The sequence below is a fragment of the Cupressus sempervirens genome, chromosome 8 (genome assembly GCF_028749045.1).
Source record: "Cupressus sempervirens isolate cs-2001-9-10 chromosome 8, ASM2874904v1, whole genome shotgun sequence".
Classification (NCBI taxonomy): Eukaryota; Viridiplantae; Streptophyta; class Pinopsida; order Cupressales; family Cupressaceae; genus Cupressus; species Cupressus sempervirens.
The window spans coordinates 283,220,520-283,244,688 of NC_143125.1; positions in this window are offsets into that span (position 1 = coordinate 283,220,520).

The following is a 24,169-nucleotide window of genomic DNA, read 5'->3' on the forward strand; positions in this document are numbered from 1 at the left end:
TGTAAAAGGTAGTTTGGAGTGGAGTTTGAGAGGAGGTACTGAAAGGAGAAATTATCTCCAGATTTATGCTATTGTAAGCCCTTAGGGCATGTTTTGAAGTTTACTTTCTTTGTACTATTTGTACTAGCTTATTTTAACAGTTAATATAATTTCCCCTTTTCTGTTGTGTCCATTCTGTGCATGGGTTGTGTCCACATCAGAATATATGCAAACTTTGGTGGACTAGGTTTTTGATCTGATTAAGATTTCTTAGCTAGTTAGTTGTTGTTCTTTTGCTGTATTTTCTAGCTTTTTTTTGTGTGACCTCATGACTATTCTTGTTGGAGGTCTGTTTCATGTTGTTCTATGCTACTTTTCTCTAATGTTTTATCTCTTGTATATCTCTAGACTTTTGGTTTTTGTAAAGGTTTCGGGTCCTTTAAAACTTGTTTTTACTTAATCAAAACAATTTCTAGCCAGTGAAGATAGGTAATAAATTAAAACTTTCAACAAGTAGGCTACATGGAAATTGAAGAATAGACAAAAAGACATCTAGCCAGTGATGACATATGTGGATGTGGATGAGTGAAATGTAAAATGAGGTAGGTACTTCAAACTCTAGCTAAATGTTTTAGAATCGATAACTCTACATAATGTTATGATTCTGAGGGACCTGAATGCTATACTGAAGTTTGATATTGTTCCTAGCTAGATATGATGCCACATCAACAGCACAAGTATGGGGGTCCCTAATGCACTACGATTGGTCTCACTTTTGTTTGGGCTTTTTTGGACACCTTGGTAAAAAGCATTCTAATGTGGCATCATATTTGATGATGTGGCTTTGAAACCTTAGTTATAAGAAGGGGAATTGCCAAGTAAGCTATTGGGAAAAAGTGAGAGTGATTTAAAATTTCCACATAGGATTTTGAGAAGTACAAAGTTAGGGTGCTCAACAACAAGGTCCTCTCCCCTAATTATCATTGTTTTACTCATAAACTAATCAATACAAGAAGTAAAGGGAAAATTCAAAAGTAGGTGATTGGTAGAGTCATATGAATAAAAAATAAAAGTACACATATTATAGCAGGGACAATTCAACCAAAAGATAGTCATATGAATACAAAAATAAAAGTACACATTAAGAAAGGTCAATTGCATATTAAAATAAATAAATTTGTAATTACAAAATTAAACCTAATTTAATATTAATAATATTATTTTATTAGACCATGTATGTAGCAAAATAATGTTAGATCGATCAAAAGAATAATGTAGGGACAATCTCAAACACATTTTTTTAAAAAAATCATACAAATGATTTTTTTTAATAATTTTTAATCGTTTAGATAACTTAAATTTATGAAACAATAAATATTTTTTAAAATTAATGACATCATAGCTAATGATGTGAAACAAGTTTGGAGTAAGACTCGATGATAAAATGGTTTGAATGTTAAATATGTTTCCTAAAAAAAATTGTATAGAGTATATATACACTACATATAAGAATCATAATTTGGCATTAATGTGCAAATGAAAAACAACTTACATTCGTATTCTTATTAGAATTTTATCAACAAATCATATTTTTAACTATATTTAGTTTTGGGGAAAAGGCCAACTTTTAATATGAAGATTTTTTTTTTTTAGGATAATATTAAATATGTGTTTTTTCATGTTTTTGATAATATTTGGGGTTCTCACACACTTAAAATTATATGTGATTCAAAAATATTTTTGTGTGGGGAATCTAAATTTTAGCTATAAATTTCTATAATTTTTCATGCATATTATTAACACTTTTTTTTCGAATGTTTTTTGTTGTTACTAGTATCTTTTTCATCATGATATTGCACTTAGTTGTAAGTTTGTAAAAATTTAAACTTGACTCCCTAGCCTTTATGTATTAGAATGTAAATACAAATTTTTGATACTTGGCCCCAATCTTATCCTTATACACCATCACACACCTCATATTATTTGTACAAAATAAGTACACTTTTATTCTTCTATGTATTATTCATTGAAGGTTGCCCCACAAATTTGTATTTGTATTCACAAAAATAACTTGTGCCTTTCAAAAATATAAAATTCAACTTTGGTTAATTGATTCCCTTTAGTTTTTCAATTTGAAGTGATTAAGTACAGACTTTTGAATGCCATTTTGAATTATGATTTTGGCTATTTCAAACTAACATTTAAAAGAATTCATTAATATTCTATAGTTCACAATTCCTCACATTATTAACAACTACAAGAGATCTAAAGAATTAAACACTTACATCTGGTACAATCAATGGAATAATAAAATTATATGTATTATTATAAGAGAAAGAAATAAAGTAAAGATAGTCATATGAATACGGAACTAAAAGTACACATTAAGAAAGGTCAATTGTATATTTACAAAAATGATTTTGTATGTACAAAATTAAATTAAATTATTGAATTTAAATCTAAAAAATATACGTAATAAAAACAATACCTTTATTTTTATTTGACATTCAATAATCATAACTATCATAAATAATTAAAACCTCAAATATAAAATTAAAGTTACTTAGAGCTATCCATTACAATTTCATTTAAGCATTCTAAAGCATACTCATATTTAGTTTGATTGATCTAAAAGCAATAGTATTTTATATTTAAAATCTACACAAATTATCCATATACAATTTTAGAAAGATTAAAAATTGCAAGACTACTCTTTCATGGCTAGGGAGCATAGACATGTATGTAAGGTAAATATCAAACCCAATGGAGAAAAAAAGGTCATAATCATTCACTATACCTTTGGGCATGAGTTGTTTGATTTTGAATGAGTAATGATGATAATAATTTGAATGGAAATGAATGGGGAAAGGAATTGGGCCCACAATGGCCATGAAGTGGTCAAAGCTTTGAGTGTGTTGGTTAAGCCAAGCTAGTTGGATGCCCAATATACCAATGACTAAAACCAAAACTAAAACCTAAGGGAGAATGTCATTGTCATGCATGTCCCATACCCATACATATTTGTGGCCTACCTGCCATCCTTTTTGTACTATGTCTAGATTTGATGTTTTAGCCATGGTCATTTGTTTGACATTTGTGTAGGTTTAAGGTTATATTTGAATTTGAACTTGAAATCGCCATCTCCTGCCCAATCCACCCATGATACATTTGACAAGCTCAGTTCTATGAAATATTTATTTATGTCTTGTGTCATCTTCGAACACAACATTTTTCTTTTATGTTTTTTCTCTCACTAGATTTGCTTAATGTGATGTTACTTTGTATGAAAACATGGATTTGGATGGATTCATACTACTAGCACTAGAAGAAGAAATAGTGAGGCTCTATGGACTTATCCACATAAAGCACAAAAAATATTAATAATATGAGGATCTCATTCTGTAGATCTTTTTGCACAATGCAAATGCAAATTTGGTTTTTTCATTGGAGTTGGAAGGTGTTAAAAAAGTATTGAAGTTAAATCACCAAGGTAAAGATATTCAAAGCTCCACAAAGTAGATGAAGCTTACCTATATTTAGTTACAATATCAATCAAATCTATACACTCAACCAAAGAATTCATTAAGATGTTGGCCAAAGAATAATAAAAATTGAAATGATGAGATATATAAACCAATTTAACTGTAAAATAGCGGTGTACATAAATAAAAAGATCTTATAAAATGTACAATCAATGATGTTTAAAATGTTGGGATATTATTATTATATGGTCAAATGAATCTTGAATGTTTAAATTGTTGGCATAGTATTATTGTCTTGTTAAATGAATCTTGGTTGTTTTGTCGATTTTGTAGTAAAAAAATAATATTAAAACATGTTAAATATTACAAAAGTCTTTTTTTTAGAAAAATGGTCCTATTCTATTGACTTTAGGGAGGATCAATTGATTCATGATAGTCCTCTCATGCACACTAAGTTCTTACCTCTATAGGAGAAGTGCATCAAATTTTATGGCCCTCGAATTCAAAACTTCATCACCCCTAAAAGACAATGGGTTACTTTTTGAAACTTTGAGCCTATGGATTTGGGGATTTCTCAAGAGTTGTAAGAACTTCTTCATACCTATAGGATCCCTCTCAATCCAATTGATGACTCCTTGGTGTGGAAACAAACACCCTCAAGAGGGTTTACATTTAAGTTTCCTTATCTATGCTACATCTGGGAGGTGATTTCCCAGGTTGATTGGAAAAAAGCTTGGCACACTTGGATCCTACCAAAGATAAACTTCTTTTGGTGGGAAACATTGCATCGATCGATCCTCACTATTGATAACCTCTAGCAAAGAGGGATTCAACTTGCTAATTTTTGTATTTTATGTCTCCAAGATGTGAAATCTATTCCACACTTACTTATCCATTGATCCTTTTCTATAGTTGTGTGGAGGGAAGTTATTTCCCTATGGGAGGTCCAATGGTGTATGGAGAATGAGTTAAAACAATTTATTTATTGGAACAGTCTGGTGGTGCATCCATATCTCGAAAACTTGTGTTCAATTATCCCCCTATATGTTACTTGGCATATCTAGAAGGAAAGGGACAATAGGATCTTTAGGGAACAAGCCAATACCAGTTTGGGGGTGACCTATTAGATTATTGGGCTCATAAAAAATGCAGTTGGATATAGCATTACATGTTCCCCTCGAATCCCCCAGGTGGTCTAGATATGAAATAGGCTTTGGCTTGGAATGTTGAATCAACAGTGGCACAATTTGGAAATTCAAAAGTTCTAGCTAGGAGGAAGACGATGTGGCTCCCTTTCCCTTTGTATTGGTTCAAACTAAATTTTGATGGTTTGAGCATGATGGGCAGCATCATAGCAAGAGGTGTCATCTGTAGCAATATAAGAAATATGGTGGTCGCCTATGTTGGTAACTATAGAGAAGGCTCTAAAAATGAAGCTAAAGCTATGGCGCTCCTATGGGGGCTGACATTTGTAAGAGCTTGGAGAATTAATAAGCTAGTCATTGAGGGATATTCTATGCTTATCATTAAGGTTGCTAAGAGAGAAGGATGGAGCAACTAGTCAATTAAACTCATAATCGAGGACATCTAAAGGTTGAAAGAAGATTACCATGAGATCCAAGTGACACACATATATCAGGAAAGGAAAGGTGTAGGAAATTTTTCATATTTGTGTATTTGAATTTTGTCTCCTTCCTTGCATATCTATGATCTTGAGATTGCAATGAATAATGTTCTTTCAGTTTAATACAATTTAGATAAGTTGTATATCTCTCATTGATTGCCTCTAGTTCAAAGGATTAAGTAATTACTTTTAGTAAGTGGTAGGGTTTTGGGTATATAGGGAGGATATGATAAGAATGAGATTTAGAGTCCACTATCAAAAAATTTAACTACAATTCAATTCAATAGGTCTAAGATTGTTGGTTTTGATTCTATATAATAATGGATGAGGCACTGATCAATTAATTTTAGTTGCAAGTGGATGGTTTATATAGTTACAAAATACACACATCAATCAAAATCAATTTACCATTTTATATAATGAAGAACTAAAAAAATTTGGTCGTTACTTGTTTGCAATATCTTCTTAGTTATTCTTAGCTACTGTGATAAGGAAGTTATTGGAGAATCGTAGGAGAACATTCACTACTTTTTGCTATAGGGGATAGTTTTGAAGAGAAGAATATCAATTAGTCAAATCAATCCCTTATGTTTTCCCACTTGGCCCTGCAAAGCCTAAAGTGAAGGGAGTCCTAATGACTCTATTGATGTTGGCCCTGAACTAAGATTTAACCTTGTTGAATATAGGATTTAACTGATCCTTAGGCTTGTCCCTATCTTATGCTTCTTGGTATTAGGTTTAAATCTACCTAATATGTTCCTTACTAGAAAGAATTCCAACAAGTAGTTTTTGAAATTTTAAAAGGGGATAGGATGATCTTGTGGTAGTTAACTCCAACTAATATTTAGACAATTGTTCCTTTCTAGTTTGGGTTAGACCCCATTTTGGTTGCTTCTAAATTTCAAAAATATAAAGAAAATTTCTCTTAAATGATACAATTATCAACCATGGAATCAAATGACATTGAAATAATCCTTCATGCAATCAATTCTAAGCTTGAAGGTGAGATTATTAGAAGTGATTTATCTATTTCTCAGTGGGAAGGAAGAATTCAAGGTGAGAGTTATGTCAAGCCATACTCTTTACAATGGTGGAACCACTACATTTTTCAAGTTAGATGTGATGATGAACAGTTTCAAAATATTTTTTGGTTTCCTTATGCATTATTTAAAAATATTTGTAAAAATTGAATGATGGCTTGCAGCAAGGTGTAATACTATGTTCATTTGCTACTAACATAAAAAGTACAATACTTTCAGATAAGAAAAAGACAATTGTCATAGTTTTACGATTGTCATCTAGGATGAAAATGCTTTTGAACATTAGTGAACTTTTTTTTTTTGGTAAGTCCACTAAGGTAAGAGTTGTAAATAAGTTCATTAATATCTTTTATAGTTGATATTGAAATCATATCCAATGGCCTAGTAACTAAATGTTACTCGATAATGTGAAAGAAGGTTTTCGTTAGAAATGGGGATTTCCAAATTGTTGCGGAGTAATAGATGTAACTCATATTCAATTTCATCATCCACTTAATGAGTTCTCTTCTAATTAGTTTCACTATAATCATAATTATAGCATTTCATTAAAAGTAATTATCGACAATAATATGTGTTTCATGGGCATTTTTATAGGAGGGCTTGACTCTATAAATGATTCTAGACTTTGATGAAACTTAGGTTTCTATAGAATGTGTGAAGGTGGGAGAGATTAAATGGGAATCTACTATCAATTGGCTTATTGAATATGAGAGAGTACATTATTGGTGATGAAGGATATCCATTGTTGAAATGGTTAATTAAACCTTTTAGTAGAGGTCTAACAACTAGTCAAAGAGAATTCAATTTTAAGTTGTCATCAATACGTATTGTCGTAGAAGTGCATTTGGCAGGCTAAAAAAAATGTGCCAAATTTTGAAATTAAAGTGTGGTATCCAAAATTGGAAATACTTCCAAAAACTATATTTTGTTGTTGTATATTGCATACTATGACATAAATGTGCTAGATGAAGATGATACATATGATTATGTTTTTGACAAAAGCAAGACAAATATGCCAACTGATGAGTCATTGGATCTAGTTGCAATGATTGATCGAGAAGCATTAATGGCTTTTATAAATGGTGATATTAATAATGTGAGCATGTAGAAGTATTAAGAAATAAAAAGTTAATGGTAATTTGATTCTGTTTTGTAAAATTTTATATTAGTTTTTGTCAAGTTGAATGTGTTGCAATTTGATATAGTTTTTTTTATGATGTATAATATAATAAAAAGGTACAAAAAGAAATACACAAAGATTGATAAAAGTGAAATATGTATAACATTCAAACAACATAAATATTTTTTTAATAAATTATAAGTATTCTAAAAAAAACTCATATACATGCAAAATAGCATATTATAAAATAAAAAATTTAGTTATGATTGTAATAAAATAAGAGTATCATAAATTAAAAAATTTTAAGTTGATTTTATTTTAAAATTCATAGGACCCACTTCCTTGAATTTAAGATCTCTTTTTTCAAAGAGAAACACTTTCTTTTATATGGTTGCTATCTTTACCAATATTTGTATTATTGTTAACCTTAACAAAACCTTTCAAGAAAAAAAAATGGCTAGAGCCAAAAGCTTGATATGATTTAAATTAGCATTGATACCTCATATTATTGCTAGAGACAGTTATTTTACAAAGAGAGTTGTATTATTGTTGGAAAGAATTATTTTACGAAGAAAGTTGTTTACATTACAATTAAAAGCTTAGCATAAACAAAATAACTATTAATAGAACACAATGAACCTAGATGAAGATGGTGTATAATCCATACAAACTAGGCCATATTTACAAAAGCTACAAATATATGATCAAGATATTTGACTATTTTAAGTCATTCAATAAGTATTGATTCAACAAGAATTTTGAGGAATTCAAGCATGAGGTATGTAAAATGTCCAAAAATGTTATTAATCCAAATGTAATATATGCTTCTAATATGCATTTTCACTCTTTCAAGAAGTGCAATTTTAGTTATGATATCAAAGGCTTTTTATATTAGCATTATTGTAGCCTCAAATGACTTCTGAAGTCGATGGATCTCTCTATTTGTATTCCTCTATAGTAAGAAATAGTAGAGAGAGAAACAACATCAAAGAAGAATGCTACTTTGGTAGGTGACCATGGCTAAAATGTCAAATCTCACTGTCAAATCTAGACATAGTACATAAAGGATGATAGAGCAAGCTGCAAGCATATATGGATATGGGACATGCATGGCAATGGCATTCTCCCTTACGTTTTAGTTTGGGTTTTAGCCGTTTCCACCCCATACCTTCCATGCCCCCTTCATACAAGGCACTATGTACTTTGACGCAGTATCTTGGTGTACAAGAAAGGACTAGCATTGTCAACTTCTTAATTATTAGTTCCTCTCGTAGGCACGAGACTATAGCATTCACTACACTTCAACAATTTAAATTGTTTGTCCAATTAGAACAATTTATTATTCAAATACTTTTGAATTATAAAGTTTGCATATTTAATGCATTAAAAATAATTCAACTCAATATATTTATTGACATTTTGATTTGTTGTTTTTTGCTATAGTAGGGAGTGCAACTTTTTTATATGTTTGTCCGATCAGAATAGTTTATTATTCAATTACCTTTTGGAACTATAAAGTTTCAATATATTATATTTTAAATAATTCACAAAAATATATTTATTGACAATTTTATTAGTTGTTTTGTGTTACAATAGGACTTCCAATTTTAATTGTAACTATAGACTTTTTGTTCAATTTTTTAACATTTTATTTGTAGTTTTAATTTATGTTGATTTTTTTATAATTTGGAAGAGATTATTTATCTAGCATGTTCATAAAATAAATCTATCCTCAATAGTTGGTACCTTCAAGATAATGAGAAAGTCTTAAAACAGTTTATATCAAAACTAGTAAACTACTATAGGTAGAAACTAGACGCATTGCATCCTTGTTAAAATAGTATTTTTATTTCAAACTTCTTCCAACACTTAGTTCTTTTTTTACTATTCTTTTTCTCATTCATTCTCTTGGTTTATCAAATATTTTTAATAATTTAAGATTAAGATAATTATGAAAAAACTAATTCTTTATATCGTATAATAAATTTTATTTCATAAAGGTTCAGGATTTACAGAATATACTTAAATATTTTTTTTTTAAATACTAAATTTAATGATGAAATTTATTACTTTGAAATCAATTAAAGAATTATTTAAAATGATTTTATTTAATTAATGAATGTAAAATGGTATTTAGATAATAGAAAACAAATAAAATAAATAAATGATATGAAAAATATAGAGAAAATAAAAACTTTCCATGCCACTTCATATATTAATTATTTTTATATCCACTACACTCAATTAAGTTCTCTTAAATCAAAACTAAATAAAATATTTTTTTTTTAAAATTTAATAATATATAATGCATATATATGTGTGTGTGAGTGCGCGCGTGTGCTTGCATCTGTGCATCTATGCGTGCGTGCATTCATGTGTGTGTGTGTGTGTGTGTGTGTGTGTGTGTGTGTGTGTGTGTGTGTGTGTGTGTGTGTGTGTGTGTGTGTGTGTGTGTGTGTGTGTGTGTGTGTGTGTGTGTGTGTGTGTGTGTGTGTGTGTGTTTGTTAAAGAGGTAAATATAATGTTAAAATTTGTTCTTTTTAAATCAATCAAATAAGTATTACAACATGATTTTATTCTATTAATTAATGTAAAATGATATATATATTATAGAAAAAAATTTAAAAATAATTGATATGAAAAAATATAGAGAAAATCAAAGCCTTCCATACCAGTTCATATATTAATTATATATATATATATATATATATATAACTTATGTATTTATTTATATACAACTCAAATTTCTAAATTTCTAAAAGCACATGTGAGCATTTTAAAAGCTCTATAAATGGGTTGCAAACTCATGACCCATTTCATTTTCCCTTATTTCTTTGTGCTAGTTTCTTCGTTCCCCTCAACAGTGCATACATAGTTTGTGGAATTTAAAGAATTTTCTCATTCTCCTCTTGAAAATTCCTCCTCATCACCAAAGTTCAAGATCAGGATCATCAATTATGTTTTATAATCTTCTTTTTACATTATTTTGTATGTTTTTGCTTTGTTTTTTGTCATTTTGCATTATTTTGCACTTTTTTTCCTATGTTGCTTTAAATTCTTTATTTATTTAAAATGCAATTGGTTTCTTATCAAGAAATCTAAATATTCAACCACCAAATCCTCATTCTAATCAACAAAATCAAAATCAAAACCCTCCACAAGAAGAGCAAGAAAATTTGCAACCTCCACCAATTGAAAGACCTCCTCCTAGCACCCAAGACATTATAATGAATGAAATAGAAAGAGGGAAAAATGAATTAGAAGAAATCATTGGTAGGTTGAAAGCTTCTAGGAAAACTAGTCCTATGAGAGCACAATTGGCATCCTCTCTTGAGTCCATTATGAGCTAGTGGTCAGTTGGATATTTGGTGTGTTAAGAGAGAAGAACAAAGAAGATATTATGCAAAAAAATTATCCTATAAATATGTAAGAAAAAAGGATATAGAAAAAGGTAGCATATGTGCATTGTTTAAAAAGTTTGGAGAACAAGACACTATTAAACATACAACTAAAAGGTCCCAATCCATTGGTGAATACATGATGATATTAGAAATAACTTTTTGGATAGATAGTGGATGGTCTTTGATGCCCCTCCCTACAATAATCATGATGTCCTAATGTATTTCCTAAAGAAATTGTATTGTTAATTTGTCTTTGGGGAGATCCCCAATTATTTTGATATGTTAGATGCTTAGGGTATTGATGAGGGGTCATCATTTGAGAGGTCACAGACAATTCATGACCCTAATGTAGTTAGGATGCTTGTTGTCAAGCCATAGGGTGAGCATGTAATTATTGCTTCAGTTATGAAGGAACATGTAGAGACTAATACTCTAGGGACTATCAATGCTTTGACACAAACTCTCATTCATTGTGCCAGTCCATTAGTTGAGGAGGGGACTTCTTTGCATTGTAGTCACATGTGCACATCATGTGGATCCTAATACACATTTTGAAATCATGTTGGAGACACTATGGATGATGGGGTAGTCACCGATGAGTTCCTACATGACACATTTGGCATTAACACATAGGTAAATTACAATTATAATAAAGTAATTTGATAACATTTCATATGTATAGTGAATGACTAAATAATTAGCATGTCTTGACATTGTTCAAAATTCAAGGTAAGAGTGTTGATTGACCTAGTACATATTCATTGACCCTATTTTACATCACATTGACAAGTCGAGACGTATGTATCGCTTTAATCATTTAAATTAATACATATTTTTATTAAGTAATCATATGAAGCATTGAGAAAGTTTTTTATCCATGTGCATTAGTTCTCTACTAGACCATCAACATTCACATGGGACTCTGAGCCTAGTCATGATACGAGCTTCCTAGAGGTACATTTGTTTCATGTTAATTTAATTCATTTGGTTATATTTTTTTCATGTTTCATGTTACAGGTAAATTGTATTATATGATTTGCAATTGTTAACATTTGAGACTCCTCATCTTCACTAGTCCATCAATTGTTGAGTTGCTACCATGATGGTTACTTCAGAACCATTGACCGAGGTATGAAAGAATTTTCATAGTTTTAGTTGTTATTTATAATAGTTAGTATTAAAATTTTTAATGTTATTTATAAGTATGATCAAGTGATTATATTGATTGAATTTTTGTAGGGCCCAATTACTCCCGGTCATCCAAAAGTATTTGAGGTGGTTTTACATATTGACTATTTGATGGTAGTAAGAAAATAATAAATTTTATGTGTACATATATTTGATTTCAATATATAATAATTATTGATTTATATCTACTTTTTTCTATCATCTCCAGTTAGAGAGGATCCTAAAAAAGAGGATGAGTGAGTGTGTGAGGAAGACCCCATCATCTCCCTCCATGCAATGACTGAAGACCTCTAGGGATTTTTTTTCTTCCCCTCATGGGAAGGAGAAGATATAGGGATATACACACATGTATAGGAATTAGTGGATATATATCTTGGATTTTATGTTAGTGGACATATTCAGCATACATTTGATGTATGTATGACATTTTATATTTGATATATGACATATATTTGATGCATAACATTATTAGACTTATGACATCATTGTTTATCATAATATATGATATGTTTGTTCATGTATGACATTATTGGTTATCATAATATATATCTTTCTTTTCTTGTTTATGTTTTAAGTACATTTCATGTATTACATTTTAATGTAATTTGCAGCCAAAATGATGTAGAGTGTTCACACCAAAAGCTAGTGGATTCCCACCTTCCTAATTGTCTTCAAAGACTCTTCCAAACTTGGTTATAACAATAAAAAATCTTCTACCCAACTTCACAGAACTACATGATTACTTTCTCTATTCAAGACTTGGGAAGCAATAAGGGTAAAATGAGCAAATTTGAGAAATGGTTCCTAATCAACTTCTTCCTTCAAACTAATACCTTAGACACTTCAAGGAAAACCTAATGATGAGGTTTCTACAATTGTTTTACTCTCCTAACATGTATTTTGTAAAATTGCTCTCAATAGGCCTATTTGCCCTTGTAGCCATTTTTGTGGTTTTCAAACAACAACATTATTTTTCTCCACTAAACGTGGGAAACAAAATAGGTATTTGGATACCATTTTTGAAATGACACAAAACCCCAAAGCTTCAACTCCCCAAACTACACTAGCACTCCTGAACCTACACAAGCCTCATAGGCCTAATTGACCAAATCAATCCTAGTACACTTGGAATGTGCAAGACTAGGTTCTTAGGATTGGTTTGCTATTATAGAGGATCTTATTACACCTTTCCCAACGTGGAATTATCATTTTCCAAGTTTCATAACCCAACTAGTGTAGGAGCACCGTAACCATCTCCTTTGAGTTTGGAGTCATAATTAGTATTTTTTGTGTCATGATAGGTTAGGGAGTTAGTTATTTCAATTCATGTATTTAGGTGTTCAATTAAGGTCATGTTGACCAAGTTCATTATTTAATCAATATGGTTCTAAGTGAGTCAAAGTTCCTCAAAATGGGGAAAATGCCATGTAAGGCCATAGTTGGAGTGTTAAAAGGTCATAATAAGCTTTTCGACATATTTAGGGTACCAATGAAGCATGTGAAAGTATAAAATGCAAAATGTGCAAAAAATGTAAAATTGTCAAAACAAGTTGTTATCATATTTTTTCAAAAATGACAAATTGTGGAAGATGGGAGGTCATCCATCTTGGATGAGCTCATAGAGGAGGTGAAAGGTCATGTTATGGTATAAAAAATTTAATTCGATGTAGAAGATAAGGGGTAAGAGGTGTGAAGAAGAAAAAAGTGCAGTGTATGGTGTGAATTTGTATAATAAATCATTGATTTTTGGTGAGATTCTATTGATGTACTATCATTTGATTATAGTCCTAATTATTTTCTTATATCTTGCAGTTATGTTGACTCTTAAACTTCCCTATACATGGTAATGAAGTTAGGTTCAATACTAAGTGTTGCATGTAAGTCTAACATCACTAGTTATGGGTATAGTTCTTTGTATTCATAGATTGAGAAGTAAATTACATGCTTCTTCGGGTTAAATGATCATAGTACCTACATGTTATCTTTATATAAATTGGAGGAATCCTTAAATTTTCCCTTGGTTGTTTTAGATCACCATATTATAGGTTGACACCATACCTTTGTTTCTTATTATGGCTATAGCAGAGAATAAGTAAATACATGTTGATTGCATGGAAAATACAAAAGATCAGCAATTGGAAAGCTTGTGTGCATTCATGGGATGTTAGGGAACCTATTGGAAGAGGGGAATAGATGAGATAATCAAGTTTGGGAGATAGTTACCATAATCAGCAATGAAACCCTCATGGAGACAAGGGTTTGAAGAATCTACCTTCTACTCAATGACTAGAAGCTATGAAGTCAGTAGTTGGAAAGGTTTTGATAAGGTAATGAAGTATTGAAGTTTTTTTGTTTGAGTTATTTGAGATTTTTTAGATTTTATAGTTTATAGTTGAGTATTGATAGGTGATTGGAAGATTTTGATTTCTTACCTAAATTCCAAGCTAGGGCTACAAAGAAGAGCCCTCATTACGTCAGTTTACTTGTAATGGTGTTTGGAGCCTACTAAGGTGTATAGAACCTTATGAATGTTTGAAAATAAATATTGGGAGTGAGTTAAGCCTTTGGAAGTAATTTGGAGTATGGTGTTGTGAAAGAGCCTAGAGGGTGTAAGGTAGTGGAGGTGTTGTGTGTTGTGTGAGATAGTTGGTTGAGTTTGTGAAGGTTTAAGTAGAGATATTTGGAATATGTGAGTGTTGCATAAAGAATAGTCCAACCATTTGGTCTATATCCTTGGAGGATTCCCAAGGATCTAAAATAAATATGTTTGGAAGGCATGGAAGAAGCCTAGTTATAGAGTTTGGTAAGAAGAACAAGATTAACACCACCTACTTACATCACCAACTCTGAGTCCTATCCACAAAATCAGCATTTTAAGGACTAAAAAAACCATATTTTCACACTAGGTAATGTTCATTAACCCCTTAGATCATCTAAGAAAATTATGAAACTTAGGAATCTTAATCTATCTACCCTAACCTTAGGAATTTCTCAAAAAAATTGTGTATTTCATTTTAAATATTTGTTGAACATACACCTTATGCCTCCTATAACTTCATAGAGGGTGTTTTATCATTTAAAATCTAGTCCAATTGATTACTAGTTGGTTTGATTGGTTACAAGGTTAATATCAATGTTTTCCAAAAAATTGCTAAAATTGCCAAAAAGTTGTCAGCAACTTTAATTGCAAAATGTAATTTTTGCACTAACTCTTTGTAGAGCTTAACCAAGTGGTTTTTGGTAACACATAGGACCTATATAAAGTGTAATGACTCTCAAAGGACTTCTTGAGTTAACTTATTAACGAAAGAAACAAAAAATAGAAAATCCTTAGGACTAAGGCAACTTGGGTTTATAAGTGACCTCAAGTTCCTTGACCTTACAAACAAGGATTGCCTTATTTCCATAAAAAAATAACATGGTAAAAATGAGGTGTATGATCACCCATTTACCTTCTATCACAAGTCTCCATCATTATATGTGATGACATATCTAGTTGCTACCTAGGTGACTTGCACCACAAGTTTCAACATCAACTGAGATGGGTTTGTGAAATCAAAACAAAATCCAATGTCCAAAAAGAGAGAGAGGCTATTGTAGGTTTTGGAAACACAATCCTATAGCACCCAAAATTTCATCCATACCTTGCATGAGCTCTGAGATAGGCCTTGTCAAAGTTCACTACACTATGGTATTAAGTGGCTCTTAGGGTGAATTCGGTCCCATAATGAATGATTATAGAGATTCACTAGTTGGCAACTTTGTACTAGCCAACACTACAAGTTTTAGCATCACCCAATATGGATCCCCAAAATCAAAACAAAATCCAATCTCTAGAAAGTGAGAGAGCCTATTGTAGGTTTTGGCAACATGATCTTATAGCACTCATAATTTTATCCATATCTCACATGAGCTCTGAGATATGCCCCATCAAAGATCACTGGCTTGTCACATTTAATGACTCTTAGGCTCATTTTGGTTTTTCTTGCCTAACTACATTAAAATAGTTAATAGGATGGGATGAGCTTGGGACTAGGGTTTTCTTGACTACTTAGAGCTAACAGAATAGACATTTTGATCGCACAATGAATAGTTAGAGAGATTCACTAGTTGGTGACTTGTACTAGTCAATACTACAAGTTTCAGCATCACCCGAGATCGGGCCACAAAATTAAAATGGAATCCAATATTAAAAAAGTGAGAGAGGTTATTGTAGGTACCTACAGAATCATCTTGTAGCACCTAGAATCTCATTCATACCTTCCATGAGCTCTGAGATATGCTCCATCAAAAATTGAGGCCCTATGGTATTTAATGACTCTTAGGGTCAATTCAGTTTGGCATGCCCAAGAATGTTTGAGTAGTCAATAGGATGGGGTGAGATTGGGACTAGGATTTTCCTAGCCACTCAAAGCTAAAAAAATAGATAGTTTGATCCCATGATGAATACTTAAAGAGATTCACTAGTTGGCAACTTTATACTGATCAACACTACAAGTTTCAACATCACCTGAGATGGGGCCTCAAAATCAAAATGGAATCCAATCTCCAAAAAGTGAGAGATATTATTGTAGGTGTCAAAAACATGATCTTGTAGCACCTAGAATTACATCCATACCTCACACAAGCTCTGAGATATGCCCTGTCAAAGATAATTTCCCTATGGTATTTAATGACTCTTAGGGTCAATTATGTTTGACATGACTGAGAATGTTTGAGCAGTCAAAGGGATGGGAAAAGCTTGGGACTAGGGTTTACTCAGCCACCTAGAGCTTATAAAAAGACAATTTGATCCCATGAAAAATGGTTAGAGAGATTCACTAGTTGGTTATTTTGTACTAGCTAACACTACAAGTTTCAGCATTACCCGAGATGGGGTTGTAAAATCAAAATGAAATCCAATCTCCAAAAAGTGAGAGAGGTTATTGTAGATGTCAAAAACACAATCCTATAGCACCTATAATTGCATCCATACCTCACATGAGCTCTAAGATATGCCATATCAAAGATTGCTTCCCTATGGAATTTAATGGCTCTTAGGGTCAATTCGGTTTAGCTTTTTCGAGAATGTTTGAGCGGTCAATAGGATGAGATGAGCTTGGGACTAGGGTTTACCCATCCACCTAGAGCTAATAGAATAGACATTTAGATCCCATGATGAATGGTTAGAGAGATTCACCAGTTGGCAACTTTGTACTGGCCAACACTACAAGTTTCAACATCACCTGAGATAAGGCTACAAAATCAAAATGGAATCCAATCTCCAAAAAGTTAGAGACATTATTTTAGGTGTCAATTTTTTTTTTAGCACATACAATTTTATCCATACCTCACATGAGATCTGAGATATGCCCCATTAAAGATCGTTTCCCTATGGCATTTAATGACTCTTAGGGTCAATTTGGTTCGGCATGCTCGAGAATGTTAGATATGAGCAAAAGTTGCTAATCAAATTTCTTTTTGGTTTTTTACAGTTTTTGGTCAAGATATCCTATGGTTAGGTTTTTTAAAGTTTTTTTTCTAATAATTTGGAACATTTTCGAAGTCCTAGAAGTGAAATCTAGTGAACTTTGCAGAAGTTGCACTTTTTGCGCAAAATTGCAAAAGTTGTAGAAGTTGCTCAAAAATGCAACTTGGTTGGAAAGCATTGTGAAATCTAACTAAAAAATTGCTAACCTTCTAAAATATTTTTCCCATGCTTATATACCTGAACATGGGTAGTTACAATTTACCAAACCTCCATTTGCAATTTTTTACAAAAATTGCAAATGTTGTTCAAGCAACTTTGCAACTTTTGAGCAATATTTGTTCTTTACATATTTTAGTCATATATGTCCATCTAGGACTATTTTGGAACCCTACTTAAGATTCCTAGGACCTATAAGGTAACCAAATACCTTAGTCTCCCATTCCTAAGAACTTTTAACGTATTGAGCAACATTTGGTTCATTGAGCAACTTTTGACCAACCTAGGAATTTGAGTCCTTGCCCATGCTGAAAACCTCCTAAATTTCCAAAATATTATTTCCCATGATCAAATATCTAACAATTGGTAGTTATAACTTCCCAAACTATCATTTTCAACTCTTTGCAAAAACTGCAAAAGTTGCTCGAGCAACTTTTTGAGCAACTTTGCAACTTTTGAACATTTTTTGCTCTTTACATCTTTTGATCAAATGGGTCCATCTAGGACCATTCTAGGACCCTATTTGGGATTCCTAGGACATATTAGGTAACCAAATACCTTATTTTCCCAAAAATAACAATATTTTACCATATGATTCCACATTTTTGTAATTATATTCAATCTAATGAACCAATTGGATCTGCTTTACATTTTAAAGTCTCAAGTATTACCTCGTGGTCTAACTCTCAAACCTTCCAAAGAGTCTTATTATGTGGTTTTCCACTATATTTTATCATCTGTATATTTGACATGACAACAAGGTTTGAATAATGAAGAATCCTCCTCTCTATTTTCCAATCCTCAAATAACCACAAGTTAGGGTTCTTCATAGAATATTGCCTAAGCCATGTGCTGATTACAACCACTACACGTATATGGTACTCGAAACCTTCACCATCTATAATTGAATAATCGAAAAAAAATTTGGCTTGGACACAATGACACAAATAATAATGTGTCCCTTCTTCATTGGCTTCAGGTGCAATAACATAAAAAATGGCCTATAGTGATAAATGTACAAAATGTGGTCATTAATTTAGCAAATACTTAGGTAAAAGTTATAAAGTTACAAATTTAATTTACAAAGATATATATATATATATATATATATATATATATATATATATATATATATATATATATATATATATATATATATAGACACACACACACACACACACAATGAGGTTACACAAGATCAATCAAGCAATCAAAGTCAATGGATGCATCCATCTCTACCATTTTGAGTGCTTCTAGGGGATGATAGGTGGCAATTGCGTCCAAAAATCATATATGCAATTTTTCCACCCATTCAGTCGACTCACACTCATCCCAATTTTCTTTTACACATGATGAAAAAGAGCATGACATTTTTCATGTGTGGATACTCCATGAACCTGTGTTAGAGCATCTAAAATAGTGCAACTCACTTGATCCTGTTACTGTGCAACAATCCTCATATGGTGCAATTTTAGTATTATCTATCAACCAAAAAAATCTATGAACTATAGACACACCTTCCTTACCTAGATCCATTATAGTGTTATGCCACTAGACAATGGATTTTGCATCTATCAATGTTGCTCCATCTTTTTACTTTAGTTCTTCACAAGTAAGGTTGTTTTCATGCATGTACCTACACCATCGTGCTCTACCTTTCCATGACTAGCCTCTATGAAATTCCACATATATTAAATTCTAAAAAACCTATGCATCTTGGTCAACCAATACAACATCCGTGCATTCTTGAATTGAGATGTACAATTATCTAACCAAATGATGTGTTGGCAATATGGTATACCCCTGTTAGCCAAATCTCCATAGAATAGTTGAAAACAACCATGCACAAACTCCGTAGAATGTGATCAATCATCACTAATGTAAAAATGGTACTCCCTCGATATGTTCTTGTCATCCTTTGTACTTGTAGGTGATGCATGAATATTATGTGAACAAATATCGAAACTTTTTGAGAAGTATAACACTTTTCTTGCACTTTATTACGGTTGTAGTGTGTAGTTCTCTACAAAGTCTACAGCCAAAACAATGGTATCTAGTGGAAATGTATCCTTGCACAACTTGAATTGCAAATCTAGCCATCGAGTTCTATGTGTATGCCTTGCATACTCATAAGTAATATTTTCACAAAAATTCTTCACAGACTCATACATTGGAATCTTTTCAATGACTAAATCACATATTTTACCCTATTTCCCATCTTTTAGAGAATATATCATTGTCTTATATTTCCCTAATCTACCATTTCATTTCCAATCACATGTGTACTATCCATATGTTCATAAGTTGATAAAAGCTACAAAGTACCACAAAATAAGCATGTACAATCCATGGTTGATGCCTTTTAAAATTGTTGACCATCCCCTATTTCACATAAAATGTTGGATATTAATTCCCTTGAAGATCTAGGTGGCTCATTCATGTCACAATCCTGATAAATAAACTTAGAATGAAAAACCACACATATATGCCTATAAACATCAAAATGGTTAGAAAATTCAATATGTATCCTACAACAACAAGTTGTGTGTGTGTAATTTATATTAGCATAAAAAGGTTTACCCATCTCAAAAAAAATGACTTATTCAAATTTGAGGATACATACTAGTAAATTTTGCACAAAATTATGTTTGATATGAGTCCAAAAAATGTTTCACATGTGGGACATGATTTCTACTACCAATCCTCCTTATAACATGTCTTTGATTAGGGGAAACATGCATGTTATTTGTCCAAAAATATTCAATCAATTATTTCAAAGCTTCAATAATTTCTTTATCCTTTTACAATAGTCTTTCACTAAATGTCCATAACTCATTTTTTGTTTGATCTTCCAATCTCTCACTACCAAGGCTCTCCTGAGAGTACCTCTACTAATTTTCAATATTATGTTTTTCTTTCTCATGAGTCAAGCTTTCTTCATTTGGGTACTTACTATTATCAATGTAAGTACACATCTTTTGATATTACTATCTTTGGTGTGTGATTTATAACCCACTTTGTCATATGTAGTCATTAGACTCTTTACAATGACTTTTTCATTTGAATCATCAATTTCTCTTAGCCCAAGAATCTTCATGATGGGCCTAAATTTTAAATTTCCCATCATTTCAACAAATAATTGGTAGTGACCTATAATATTTAATTCTTCAAAGTATAATCTCCACATACAATTAACTTTTCTTTGAAAAGTACGCTTGCTAATCCTATCAAGCATTGATTTCAAAATGTTAGTATCAATATAAATAAAATATTTTAGTCTTCTAAAATGAATTCTAGAAGGTGTTATAATCTCTTCCATTCCCTCAACTTTTTGAATATCAACATACGGTTGATTATTTTACATACCTTCAACCAAAGATGATGTGCCTTGGCAATAAGATGTCAAAGATGGAATATCACCTACTTGATATGTTGATTTTTTGTCTTAAGCATAAAACGATAGAGTGTGTACATTGTTGGACATAGAAATTAGCATCTCTTCAGCATGCGATGATGATATGACTCCAACATTGGAAGATGGCATAGCTTCACAATTCAATTGTCTTCTTTAGCGTAAAAGTCTCATTCGTTCTCTTTGTCTTTCCAATTCTTCCTCTTTTTTTATTTGTATTGGTGGTTCATGTTCCTCTTCGAAAGAAAATTCTTCATTATTGCATTACAATTATCTTTGTTCATGTAGTAGTTTCATTTTATCTTTTTTAATTTCCAAATCTCTCTCCCTCTCTTCGGTTATTTGAGTTTTTCATTTTTCCCTTGGCATGATGATGATTTCTATATGTCAAATTATTCAAACATCTAAGTTAATTAAAATTTTTAAATAACAAATCATTCAAATACATATACAAATTAAAATTATTTTAATGAATAAACTTGGTATATATTAAACAACTTGTCAAATTATAATGAAACTTGTCTCTATAGTAACAAAGAATATTTAAAATGGACTACACTAACCTTTTCTATAAAAGGAATTGTTGAAAATATTATGATTGGCTAAGTTACTGAGAGGGGAGGGGTGAATCTATAACCAATAAAACTTAATCCTTCATGTGTATTTTGATCTAATTTCATGTATGAGAAACTGAAAACATTAAAGCATATATAACATTGTTGACACACAATTTGGTGATCCAGAAACCTTCCAAATAGAAAGTAAAACTGGGGTTGGGATGATAGCCACAAGCTTTAGTACTGTAGTATAAAATTGGCATGTTAAGGCTTACAATGATGACTTCTAATTATCTACCCTATTAGGAGCAATAAGGACTGTTAGGTCCACTTTGCAAAAGGACTTATAAACATACAATGAAGTATGCACTTAGTAAAGAGATTTATAAAAGACTATTAAGCCTACCTTGTGAAAGGAATTGACTGATCCACCTATTAAGATGAAAAAATAGGTAATCTCTGATATACAACTTGGTTTGCTAAATTAGATTCCTTTGAATGTAGTAATCACCTTGTTGTGATAGATAAATCTTTGCTACTCCTTATACTATTGTAGTCTTTGTAATTCATTGTTCTCCTCTTCTCTACTTATTACATTACTTCGATACCATCTATTGGATGTGATACAATACATTACATATATACCAATCCAATTTCAAAATTACAAAGTTAGCCACAATACAAGTTTACAAAAATCACAAACTGATCACTTCTAAGTAGTTTTGAACTCAGTCTACAAGTGTTGGTGATTCGGTGAATACTATGAAACTCGTCATATGAACTGAATCACTTGGTCCATATTTCATAGCTCAGTATATGCTATCACTATGAGCTTGAAATAAACTAAGTCACTTGGTTAACACTAAGTGGCTAGGTTAACACTAGACTCACATCACATCAACTAAAAACTCAATAAGCACTACACAACTTAGTTTGTATTGCAGAATTCTATATACAGTGAGGTGCTCAATTTACACTGCTAATCATCACCATGGTAGTAACTACTTGATCCAAATTGAATATTTTCTCTTGGAATCAGTAGCAACTATAGAACTTGGTAGATACTGAAATTCTTGGTTAACACTATTAACCATACAATATGCTCATTAGATACTTACAATCTAAATAAGTGTATTTCACTAATAACAAACATGACTAAAATGTCAAAAATCTCCCCCTTTGGCATTAGTGACAAAAACACTTATCAGTTAAAATTGAATTAAAATTTTTTTAAGAACATCTTCTATCCACCACCTTGTGTCTCTAACATGATAGCAATTATTTTTGAGATTTTTCAAAATTGGTTTTGTAAGAGATGTACCTCTGAGTATCTGTATATGTATTATATATTATAGTGCTCCCTCATACATAATATACAATATACTTTAAATCTTTTCACATTCCAAGATATATAAATTTTCTCCTCTTTTCTATATACTCCTTATAATATCTTCTCCCATTTTACACAATACATATCTTCTCCTGTATTTTTAACATTAATGCCAAAGATATATGCTATATATACTATATAGTAATTCGAAAATGTGACAATAAATATGCATGTACTTTCAATATTAGCGCCATTGTCTTGTCCCAATTCTCTTGCAACACCTTGCATGTGTGCAATGTAATTTGTACTTCTACTGATAGTTCTATCATGTGGTCTGCAATAGAGAAGTTATTGTCATAGATGAGTGTTTTAGCATGTGCAATGTGTTTCTGCAATGCATCCATGTTTGGGAGAATCATGCTCGAAATTCTTATCAATGTAACTCTTATTCTTGCTTCTTCTCTCAACAATTTTGCGTGCATATCAGTTAGGAATCTAATCTTGTTGAAGTGGGAAGAGTTAGAACTCGGGTCAAGTTGCAATTATTGTGCACTTACCTTCTAATCTTCATCAATCTTTAATATTTTATCTCTTATTTCCTTGGTGAAAGTTCAAATATCACAGAGTTTACCAAATAGTAAAGACACATTATTGCGAGAGGTCTTGAGTAAGCCTAGAATAGTAGATAATTCTACTTGATGTCTAGTAATTTGCTGAGTAATAAGTTCCAAAACTTTATTCTGAAATTTCTTCTTAGCTCTCTACAACAATTTTTCTTGTCCATTCAAATCTTCATTGAATTTCTGGACTACCTCTGCTAATTGATTCAAAATTGGTTGTCAAGTATTGACCTCCTCTATGTTTAGAGCCTTTGCAAGGATATTCTATATTTAAAATTCCTTGTTCCTTTCTTCTCTAAGCCTCTGCTGCTAAGCTTTCTTCTGAAGAATTTCTCCAAAAACATGCATCTGATCAGGATTTAGATTTAAGATGTCCCAATTAGGAATAAAAATCTCCTCATCAAGATCTATGTCTTCTTCCTTCTCTTTTCCTTTTCCCAAAAAAATTGTACTCGGTTGAGACTTGGTCTCAACTATCTTTGCACTTATTATTTGCATGCTAGGAATGGAAACAATTATGGAAATAGTAGGACTAGTTGTAAAAGTAGATACTACACTTATTGCCGGAATAGCAATAGTAGAAATACCTAGTATAAAAAAAATTGATGTAGAGGGAAGTGTTGTCTTCTTGGTAGATGAAGTGCTTGCCACTTCTATCAATGAAGTGTTGAGCTGGACAGGTGCAAGAATTGATTGAGTACTTTTGTCTACAGTGTTTGACACAATCAGT